The 10,498-nt window shown below is 31.3% G+C and overlaps 1 long non-coding RNA gene across 1 annotated transcript; it reads left to right on the top strand.

The window, feature by feature from the left end:
• Positions 1–5,845: 5,845 nt before the first annotated feature.
• Positions 5,846–9,995, top strand: LOC108737968. The gene is made up of 3 exons (XR_001937925.1): positions 5,846–5,967; positions 9,741–9,806; positions 9,877–9,995. It is a non-coding gene; the product is annotated as an uncharacterized LOC108737968 (long non-coding RNA).
• Positions 9,996–10,498: the final 503 nt, after the last annotated feature.

The raw sequence follows: 10,498 nt of genomic DNA, 5'->3' as shown, positions 1-10,498 counted from the left end.
AATAAAAAAACCTTCTGAAGACGTCGTCATTGAGAAACTAAAAATGAAAACTGTAATTTTCCTCTACTATGGACTGCGGTCGTATTTTCCAATTTAATTTCAACAGAGTCGCCTGTATTTGCTACAACTGACCCAGTTCTTTCTGCGGTAACATCAAAATTCTAATCATCACTCAAGCGAATAGAATAAAAGTAGCTATGTAGCATTGTGACAAACAACTGAACGAAAACATCTGACTGGCGTTGAAGTGGTGAACACCAACATAAACTGAAACAATGAGGAAATGTCTAGCGTCTAGCCACTGTTTCAATTTTAAAGTTGAGCTGTTTATCTGCAGCTTTCTGCCTGCGTTACTTGTCTTATTACTATTAAAGAGTAGTAGCCGCCAGGAATATCTCGCCGTGTTCCACTCTACACTCTTACATAGTTCCCGAGTTGCATAAAATAACTGTTTATCCTTACCACGCAAACGTAAATTTTGTCTTTTATAAGAGCTTTCACGTTCACGCTGTGTTTTTGTTTTATTCATACGAACAATGTAGCTATCTCTCAGACAGGATATATAAATTGTCACCATTCCTTAAGAGGGTGGAAAGTTGTTTGTTCCAGTAGAAAATTTAATTAATGACAGTACGTGAAAACCTCGAACTGAATAGTAAAGTTTTAGACCGGTGTTGTTTTGCTGGTAATAGAGTGAAGAATAAAATAAAAAATTAAATTTACCAGTGAAAACTTTACTGTAGGTTAAGTAAGAACTTGGCTTATTGCCAATTAAAAATTGTCAATACTTTTAAATTTTGAAAAAATGTGGAAACTAAAAGTATTATAATGCACAGAGGGGGTGTCCCTAAGTTGTTTTAATGGCTCATTTTACGATTCCATGATTGGTTTCTCCATCAGGGTGCGTCAAAGTTGACGAGTATATAAGTATATAAAAGTTTTTCAAATAGCAATTAATTAATAATCGAAAAAAATTGTTTTTTAATGAGAAATATAAATGTATGGTTAACTCTGACCCTCTCAGGAGGAAAAACCTGTCATAGATTCAAAAACGTTTCATTGAAACGGCATTCACGGGTACCCCTATTTATTTTTGCAACAATCTCGGGTATTCGAGCACGACACTGTACGGGTTCGAAACATGGACAGTGGGCACGGCGAAAAAGAGAAGGTTAAAAGAGTTCGAAATGTGGTGTGTCAGGCGAATGATAAGGATACCGTGGATAGAGATGGTTAGAAATGGAGAGGTATTAGAAAGAATAGGAGATCAGAGGACTCTATGGAAGTCAATAAAAAATAGGCGAGATAGGTTGGTAGGACACCTTCTAAGGCATGAAGGTCTAGTCAGAGACATATTAGAGGCAGAAACGGGAGTTAGGAGGGGTAGAGGTAGACCTTAATTAGATTACTGTTCACAAATAGTTAAGGATGTGCGTTGTTTTAGTTTTAGGGAAATGCGAAGATTGTGTCATGTGCATGTTCAACCACTCTTAGGACTGATGACCTAATGATGATAATGAATCTCAGGTACATCCCATTTAGATGTAGAAATTCATATTAAAGTGATTTTTCTTCTTTGATTTTGACGTACCAAGTTGATGAAAAGATTCTCAATTAAAAAAGAAAATATATATAAATACTAAACGTAAACATTTCTTTTGTTTAGTTTAATTTTTTATTTTGATTCCGTCATGATTTTTAAAAGAATAGAATTTATAAATATATACATTTAATCAACGATAACGTGATGCCGTTAGTAAGTGATACTCAGACGCTGAAGAGGTGTGTAAAAAAATAAGATTATACATAAAGATTGTTGAAAAAACAACGCCATAACAGAGGCATATCCAGTGAGTACAATTAATCTTAGCATAAATGACGTAATTGCCACTACATATTACAAAATTCTGATTTAATTAAATTTTACGATTAATGGATGGTATCTGAAAACCCCTTTAGTTCAGCGGTAGTTGCTAGAATTTTCAATAACTTCTCGTAGATATAAAAACTTTCATAAAGCAGGCAAATTTTTCGGTTCGACTTTTCATGTATGCTCTCGACAAATACTGGGAAAGATTTATGAAACGGAGTTCATATAGCGTACTTACTGAATATTTTTCTTCAGAAAAGAAGAAAGACGACGAAAGACGAAAATAAAAGAGACAGTTCTAAAACTTCATACAGAGGATTATAATACATACATACATACATGTATTTCTCCAATAAATAAATTCACTTTTATTAAACGCTTTTACTATTGACAATTCTTCCACTAATTACATGATTAAAACACAAAAAGACGCCTGATAGATTTTACAATTTTTAATTGTTAATATCGGTGAATTGTTTTTTCATTATTACAGTTTTTATAGTTTCGAGAAATATGCCAATTGTATTTGTGTGTAGCAAAAGAAGAAATTGATTACCTACTGTAAAAAAGGATTTACCAAATCAATTATAAAACTTGTAAAGTTATTTGCGTAGGACTAAATCTATAGTCAACAGTATCGGTAATATATATAATGTTAACACATATATCCTAATTATACAAAGGATTAGTCGTTCCGGAGAATATTTGAAAGGTGCTGGAAGTTTTATCCATCCTATTATTACTGTTTGTTCCTGGGGCTCGTAAAATTTGACGGAATGTTGCATTCTAGCTCTATCATATCGAATATAAAGAGCCGACAACGGCTAACAAACGAAACTAGATCTCGTATTTTATTTAGAACTTGACAGAACGAAGAGCAATAAAGCAATAAAAGTGAGTTTCAGGTAAAATCGTTCGATTTTCTGTTCTGTGAAGAAGCCGAACCTAACAACTGTTTTAGTTTCTTTGTGATTCTAACAAAATATTCTATTCGTAAGTGTTCATTTTTAACAGGTTATAATAATAATAATAAATTGTTACTGATCTTATTTAATGAGAATGCGTCTAAAAAACAGAGAGGTGTGAAAGTTTAAGATATTTTATCACCAAATTCAGTAGAAAGTAAATATAAAAAAAATTAAGACAACTGCAGTCTTAGGGAAAGTACGGAGCATATCTGAAAGGGATTCCAAGGAATGTTTGGAAAAGAAAATGTATTTATTTGAAGTACTGGCAGAAAGTATACTAATGTATGGAGCTGAAATAAGGGGATGATCGGGGCACAAAGTAATCGAAAGGGTACAAAACATAAAATGGATCAGACTTGATCAAATAACACCAAGCTACCTACTAAAATTAGAAACAGGCAAAGAAAAGATAGCAAATAATACAAGAAAAAGGACGATAAAACATGAGGAAAAAAATAGAAAAGAGGGATGTAATCTAGAGGGATGTAGTCTACATAAAGAATGCTTAAAAGTATAAGACAAGATACAATTAAATACTTGAAAAAGAAAAGATAAAAAAGAAAAAGGACCAACAGCAGAAAAGTGGACGATAGAGAGAAGAAAATACTTTCTAGAAAAGAAATGGACACCTGACTACTATAATCAAAGCGACTTATGGGCAGAAGCAGAGAAAACTGAAAAAGAATAAGACAAACAAAAAGTAGAGGAAAAACTAAATTCATTGAAATATGCGAATGAGTAGAAAGAAATCAAACCAATCTATAAACCGGAATATTTGAAGGAGAGACATAAACGCAAAAACGAACTTGAGATGTATGCAATATTCAGGTTAAGATCAGAAACGAAAGCTAACATGTAACTACTTAGTAAGCTGCCAGAAAAGGAAAGATTATGGAGAATGACAAAATACTGGTAGTTTAAATAACACGCTGAATATTATTCCTGCAACATTTATTATACATAAATATTTCTTTTAGAAAATTTAAATTTAAAAATATCATCATCATAAGGTCGTCAGTCCTAAGACTGGTTGGACACGTACCTCCACACTTTCTTACCCTGAGCTAATCTATGCATTTTCCCTAAAACTAGAACAACCCACATCCTTAACTATTTGCGAACAGTAATCTGATCTAGTAAAAATAGTCAGAAAAAAATACAGATGAATCAAAATTGGCTTCTGTACTTATTGTTACGGATAAGGATGAGAAATCATTGAAATCATTAACAGGAAATGAAAATAAATAAATTTTTGGCTTTATATAATTTCCAATTGTAGGTACGTATGCACTTTAAACTTTATTTTAATAATATTAATAATTTTTTAAGCAACTAAAGTTGTTGCGTAATAATAAAAATTTTTGTCAACCAACTTTGCAAAAGTGACGATGAGTTTGAACAAATGGTGTCTGTAATTAAATCGTCCTAACAATTTTAACACAACGATCTGACGCTAAGGGTTGTAAAAAGGGTCGGTTAGCAGTTATCATTAAACTGGGACGTGTGTCAGCATAACAACTAAAACCATCGGACGCTTTCCTGGAAGGCTATTCCCAGCCTCTAAAGGAGATTGAGGTTGAAGTAAATGAGATAGAGAGAGAAACAGTCAAAGATTGTGACCCTCTGCATTTGGGCATTGTCATATGACTTGAATTTCAATTGTTCTAATGAAACAAGCAATTCAGTATATGTAACTGCGCTATGGCACAAAGATAAACATTCGTTCCCATTTAAAACGATAAATCCGAAATAGAGAGTTCAGGATTAGCTTAGTAGGTAGCATTTATAAAGGGGACGAAGCAATTCAATTTACAAAAGTGCTTTTATAAAAGGTCCCAATGCGATTGATCTCTTTAAAAGTTGAGTAATTATCCAGAATTGGGGCTCCAGACCAAAATCTATTCTACATAATAAAATTAGATGTTAGAAGATGGGGGAGACAGTTTTTTATTAGTTCATAATTAAAAAAAAAATTTTTTTTGAATGAGAACTTTTCAAAATACAAATCACAGTTCTAAACTGTGGATGCGGGAAGAGATGGGTGAGGAGATCAGGAACTGAAGGGAGGGGTCACAAGTTATATAAGCCTTTAATCCCTTTATCTCAGGATTGTTACTGCGTAAAATTATTTTATTATGTAATATTAAAAGAAAAAATAACTATACATACATTATATACCCTATGATGTATGCTGTAATAAATGTAATGTCTCTCCCCTAGCTCAAATATAGTTATTGAACCCTTAGAAATGACTGAAATCAATGAAAAAATTTTTGGAGCGATATGATCTGGAGTCCTAATTCTAGGAATTGTATGAAATTCCGATATTGTACTAGGAAATGTATAAAACTAATGCCTTCTGTGAATAAAATACTGTAACATATCAGCTCGCCTCCGCTCGTCATAAATCTACCTAACCAAACAATGACGTCTCCAACGCAAGTAATTATCCAGAATTGGGGCATTATCATTTTTTAATTTATGAAGTCATAGAAAACTGTCTCCCCCATCTTCTAGAATGATGGGAAATAGATGAAAAAACTTCTGATTTTAGTCTGGAGCCCCATTTCTGGACAATTACCAAACGTTGCAAGTTTAGTCACATAATCTTTTGCCAACTATATCGTAAATATTACCTTACACGTGTATTTTTTGTAAGTTTCTCCCGCTTCTTTATACGTTATACAGATTTTTAAAATCAATTACAATCACAGGAACTATAGAATATAACACAAGGTATCCATTCAATAGTTCTGCTACATACCAAGAAACAATAACCTACTTGCAGCAGTCAATAATTAATGAGTGATAGTGATTATTCAGAAGTATTTTCAATTCTTATTAACATAGAACATGCACACATCGTTTTGCATAATATATTGATCTAAATGTGGTAAACACGGCCTTGAACTTATTTCCAAGAAATGTTGCAACTGAACATGCCATTAGTTACAATAAAGGCTTCATGCTTTTACAGTGTACGAACCACCATGTGCGTATTAATGACCCTTCGTTTGAAAAACGCTTCCCTCATTTAAATTCTCCGGTTGTAAGTTCCTTGGATGCTTCAAAACTCGATATCATATCTGCTTGATGTACGTGGAACATAAAATACCTAAGCGGTATCCTGTACGTATATTATACCATCTACTTGTCAGCATATTCTTTTGACAGATGTTGTGAATAAAGATTTCTTTTAATTTTGTAATTTAGTTCATTATCATCATCAGTTCATCAGTCCAAAGTCTGCTCCAGACATACGTACATTGTATATTGTAGATCATTTGTACCTACATTTTTAATGATCTTATTCGAATTTTCGAGGTTACAGTTCGCGTGCATGGAAGCTCAATTTTTGGAGTGAAACTTCTTTGTGCTCGCTTACAAGTTTACAAGTTTACAAGTTTACAAGTTTACAAGTTTACAAGTTTACAAGTTTACAAGTTTACAAGTTTACAAGTTTACAAGTTTACAGGTTTACAAGTTTACAAGTTTACAAGTTTACAAGTTTACAAGTTTACAAGTTTACCCTGAGCTAATTATCGTAGGACTACTTTAGGAATAAAATCACAGGAATAAAAAAACACGCTTTTAGACCACTTCGAATGCGTAGAAATATGTTTTTAATTTTCAAAAAATTGCGGAAATAAACCTATGAATGGAACTGCTATATATATTTACAGATAAACTTTCACGCAAAGAAATTTAAAAAAAAGAGTAGTCTAAATATTTCCATGTTTTTGAAGTAAAAACCGTCATGTGTTTTTTATTATGTACTTTTTGGTATGTAATTTTTCCTGTCTGTTAATTCTTTACACAATTTTTTGCAATTTTTTTTACTCATTGTCAAGAATCAAGAGGAAAAGTTCCCGAGAAGAAAGAAAAACGTTATTATTCGAGTGTCTGGACAATACAAGATATTGCAAGGATTATTACGGTAGCTTATAAAGGTCCTCGTGACAATGGTCTCGATGTGCTCGTTCTATTATTATACGAGATCCTTAGAGCCGTGAGAGTCATCTAGCACTTCATAATACGGAATCAGAATGATATTCTTACATTAATAAATGCTTTGACCTTAGGCATCTATTTATGGAGACTTTGTTCACGTCTTCGCCGTTTTGCTACACTTATATGAACGACAAAGCCATTGTGTAGAAAAACTTCAACAAAATTTGATGTTCTTTTTGTACGCTTCGCAGATAAAACTGATGAGATCATAAGTAATGACCAAAAATAATGGCTGCAATATATTATGGATGATAAAATGGGTTCGTGACTACTGACTAGTTAGTATTTTTTTATAATTTGAGCGGTTCAATATGTTAATAATCTAATAATTAAAATTACAGTTGTAGATTTTCGATCTGAACTTGTAATTTATATACACGTATGCATGTAGTTAATCTGAGAGCCAATATGTCATGTTAATTATCATCATCTAATGCTCCTTTCATGTTTATGATTAAATTAAGACTGCCTGCGTATTAAATATATCGGTTTGTACCGCAGCAAGTTGCTTTTTCAAAAAAAAAAAAAGAATTATTAATACATACTATTTATTCATATTTTTACATTTACTAGGCATGTTGAATATGTAATTATATATTTCAATGCGCATTAACAAATGTCGATAATGTATGAGACTATTCCATCCCTTTATTAGAAGTTGTATTGTTATTTTAAAGTGAGAGACAGACCCAACCACCATAAGAAATAAAAATATTCTGATGTTTATATGAAATAATTAAACGAACAAGAAACACAAATGAAGGATGCAGAGATTAACTTATAATAACCAATCGCACTGAAATCCAAATACATATCTTCTGTTTTATCCGAGTACAGACAATATATCGCCATCTAGTTGATATTTGCAGCTACTGAAGCGTTTAATGAGTTAGGCAAACCCCTACTAATGTATAAAGTTACCAAAGTTAATCGACTAATGCATCTTTATGAAAGGTTCTTATCTAATTTTTTAAATGTCAAATGCTAGCATTGTGTTTAGGATAAATATATATATATCGAATCAAACTGTAATACACCTTGTATATCTAGGTAAACCCAAAGGATTAGGAGTATGTGTAGAATCAGCTTGAAGATGTTGGCTACTGTTGGTTAATGCTACACTTAATAACTTTGACCCTTATATATATATGTACATCTAGAAACTATTCGTAACTATATACGTATAGAATTAAGTCACCCGCATCCCAAATGAAATGACGGCTTACGTAAAGGATTTAACAGATTTATTGAATTAGAGTCGATGGTCAAATGTGTGAAAAGCCATTTATGTTCATTTAGCGTCCAATAAAAGGAGATCCTTATGCTTTCAAATCGTTTAAAGTTTGCTTTCGAATGGCGGTATATTTTATTACTATTACACAGCTAAATGTACATTATATCATTCTTTATTAAGTAAAAATGTATTTATCTCTATATTTATGGTGTAAGCTTAAGATAAGTTGATTTTTTCTTAATGTAAATAAAATACAAAATAAATATTTACGTAGAGGATGATTGGTTTAGTTTTATAAATTTTTGGGTTTTATAAAACTATTCATTTATACAGTTAATACTACAATATTGTAATTTTATGTTAGGTTCTTCTTATTTCATCTCAATCGCCCTCATTTTTAAGAAGTAACAACTTGTATCGTGTATAAAAGTCTAAGGAAATATTTAATGTTACATTTTTCCTTTGGTTCCGATATCTAATTCTATTTATTATTTCGGTTTTTATTAAAAAAATCAAACATATTCCAAATAAAGCATTACTTTTAATATCCTGTTAAAGAAATCTTTGAACTGAAGAAAATCTTTGGAAATATGGGAATTTATTAATGCTACCTTATTTACATTTTTTTATTTGTTCTCATTTGTAGGTTTTATTTACTTAAATAGGTATTTTTATATAGAGAAGATGAAGCTGTACTGTCAATTCTGACACTTTAAGGATGTTTGGGAGATTCAATCGAAGACAAGAGTACATAAAATTAGAAATTCGTGATTAATTAGGTTTTGCAGCATATCATGAGGTAAATAAATACTATCTATACTGAAAAGAAGTGTACGGTTTGAGAGAAAATTTGGAATTTGACCAAAAACTTTGAATAAAATAAGAAATAACGAATAATATGGAAAATTTTTAACTTTTGGCAGTGAATATGCCTTGATTTCAACTTCGAAACAAAAAATATTTAGTTTCAATCTTTATTAATAATGAGCGTAAAACTTTTTAATATGTTTAAATAATAATTAAAACTTTAAAATTGCATTTATTTCAGACAATTATAAATATTATCATTATATTATCAAGTAAAAACGAGATTTTCAGCTAATTTTTCATTTTTTCCTCGATAACCATTTAGTGAATTTGAATAACCTTACGCTAAAGTGATTCTCCAGAGTTCAAGTTACTTATTATAAAAGTTTGAAATTTCTGGTAGCTTTTTTTCTGTTAATAAAAATAAATTTAATCTGTTCGGTTAACGAATCTCCATAAAATGACGTGTAAAATTACAATTTTTTAAAATTTCAATAACTTTTTAACGGTTTCGTGAATCGATTTGTAATTTTTACAAGAGTTTTAGAATTGAATGAGGAACATTCTTCCAAATTTTTATTTGTCTCGTAGCATTTTGACATACCTCCCAAACATCCTTAAAATATTCCCATTAACATTTCGACTTATTGGAATATATTTGAAATTGAAAAACCAATTAAAGATAAAGAAAATTTTGTTAAATAAGCAATACAGTTCTATGAATACGCTGGTATTAGTTGTATCAAGCAACTTTGAATTTGCTAAAAGTGGTATTTAAGAGTTTTCCTGTTAATTATTTGCGTGCATAAAAACTAAGTATAAATGCATTTTACAAACCTTTTAAATTTAGATTACTGGTTACTCTTGAAGAAGACGCAATCATACCGGCAACATCGTAGAACAGGAATGAGTTAAAGTATTTAAAAGAATTTTATTATTATTCGAACTATTAATAATATTACTGACATGGCTTAAATTTTTTGTAGTTTATGTTTGCAGTCGAAACTGCGAAACTGCTGTAAAAGTTGGAAACGAGATGAGGGTAGAGTAGACCAGCAATGTTTTCATCTCCCGATCCCTTGGGATACGGTCCAATTCCGACCCGCTCATCGTGGTGCTACTAATTCATGTACATTGGTAAGAGAAACTTGTATACGAACCAGGGTCACGCAAACAACTTTGCAAATTTATTAGTTAGGTATTAAATTTCAAAAATATCTGGGATATAACTAACTTTATACGATAAAGGTCCTAAGGGGTTGCAAAAAGTATTATTTTAATCAGCAAGACTATGAAATAGGTCATAAAGCGTAAGAAGGTCCCAAAAAAGTGCATTCCAAAAACATTGGGTCATCAATTAGTGCGTGTGTAATGTCAAATTTTTTCGTAATTAGGTGTAAGTGAGGAGGTGGGAAATGTGTGGTGTACTGACAAACGTTTATAGTATTTGATTTCCTTCAGGATGCTCTTATAATAACTACAGCTTAGTCGTTTCTGAATATCTCCTAGAATTACACACCACTTGAAGATTTTTAAACTAATTGAAGTCTATTTTTGATTTAAGAGGAGCCACTTATGTTGGACTCTTTGAACCATGCAAGTCAAAAT

Source organism: Agrilus planipennis, unplaced genomic scaffold, assembly GCF_000699045.2.
Source record: "Agrilus planipennis isolate EAB-ADULT unplaced genomic scaffold, Apla_2.0 scaffold161, whole genome shotgun sequence".
In the NCBI taxonomy this organism is placed as follows: Eukaryota; Metazoa; Arthropoda; class Insecta; order Coleoptera; family Buprestidae; genus Agrilus; species Agrilus planipennis.
The sequence above is the reverse complement of the archived record's forward strand: the minus strand, read 5'-3'. Positions and strand labels throughout refer to the sequence as shown.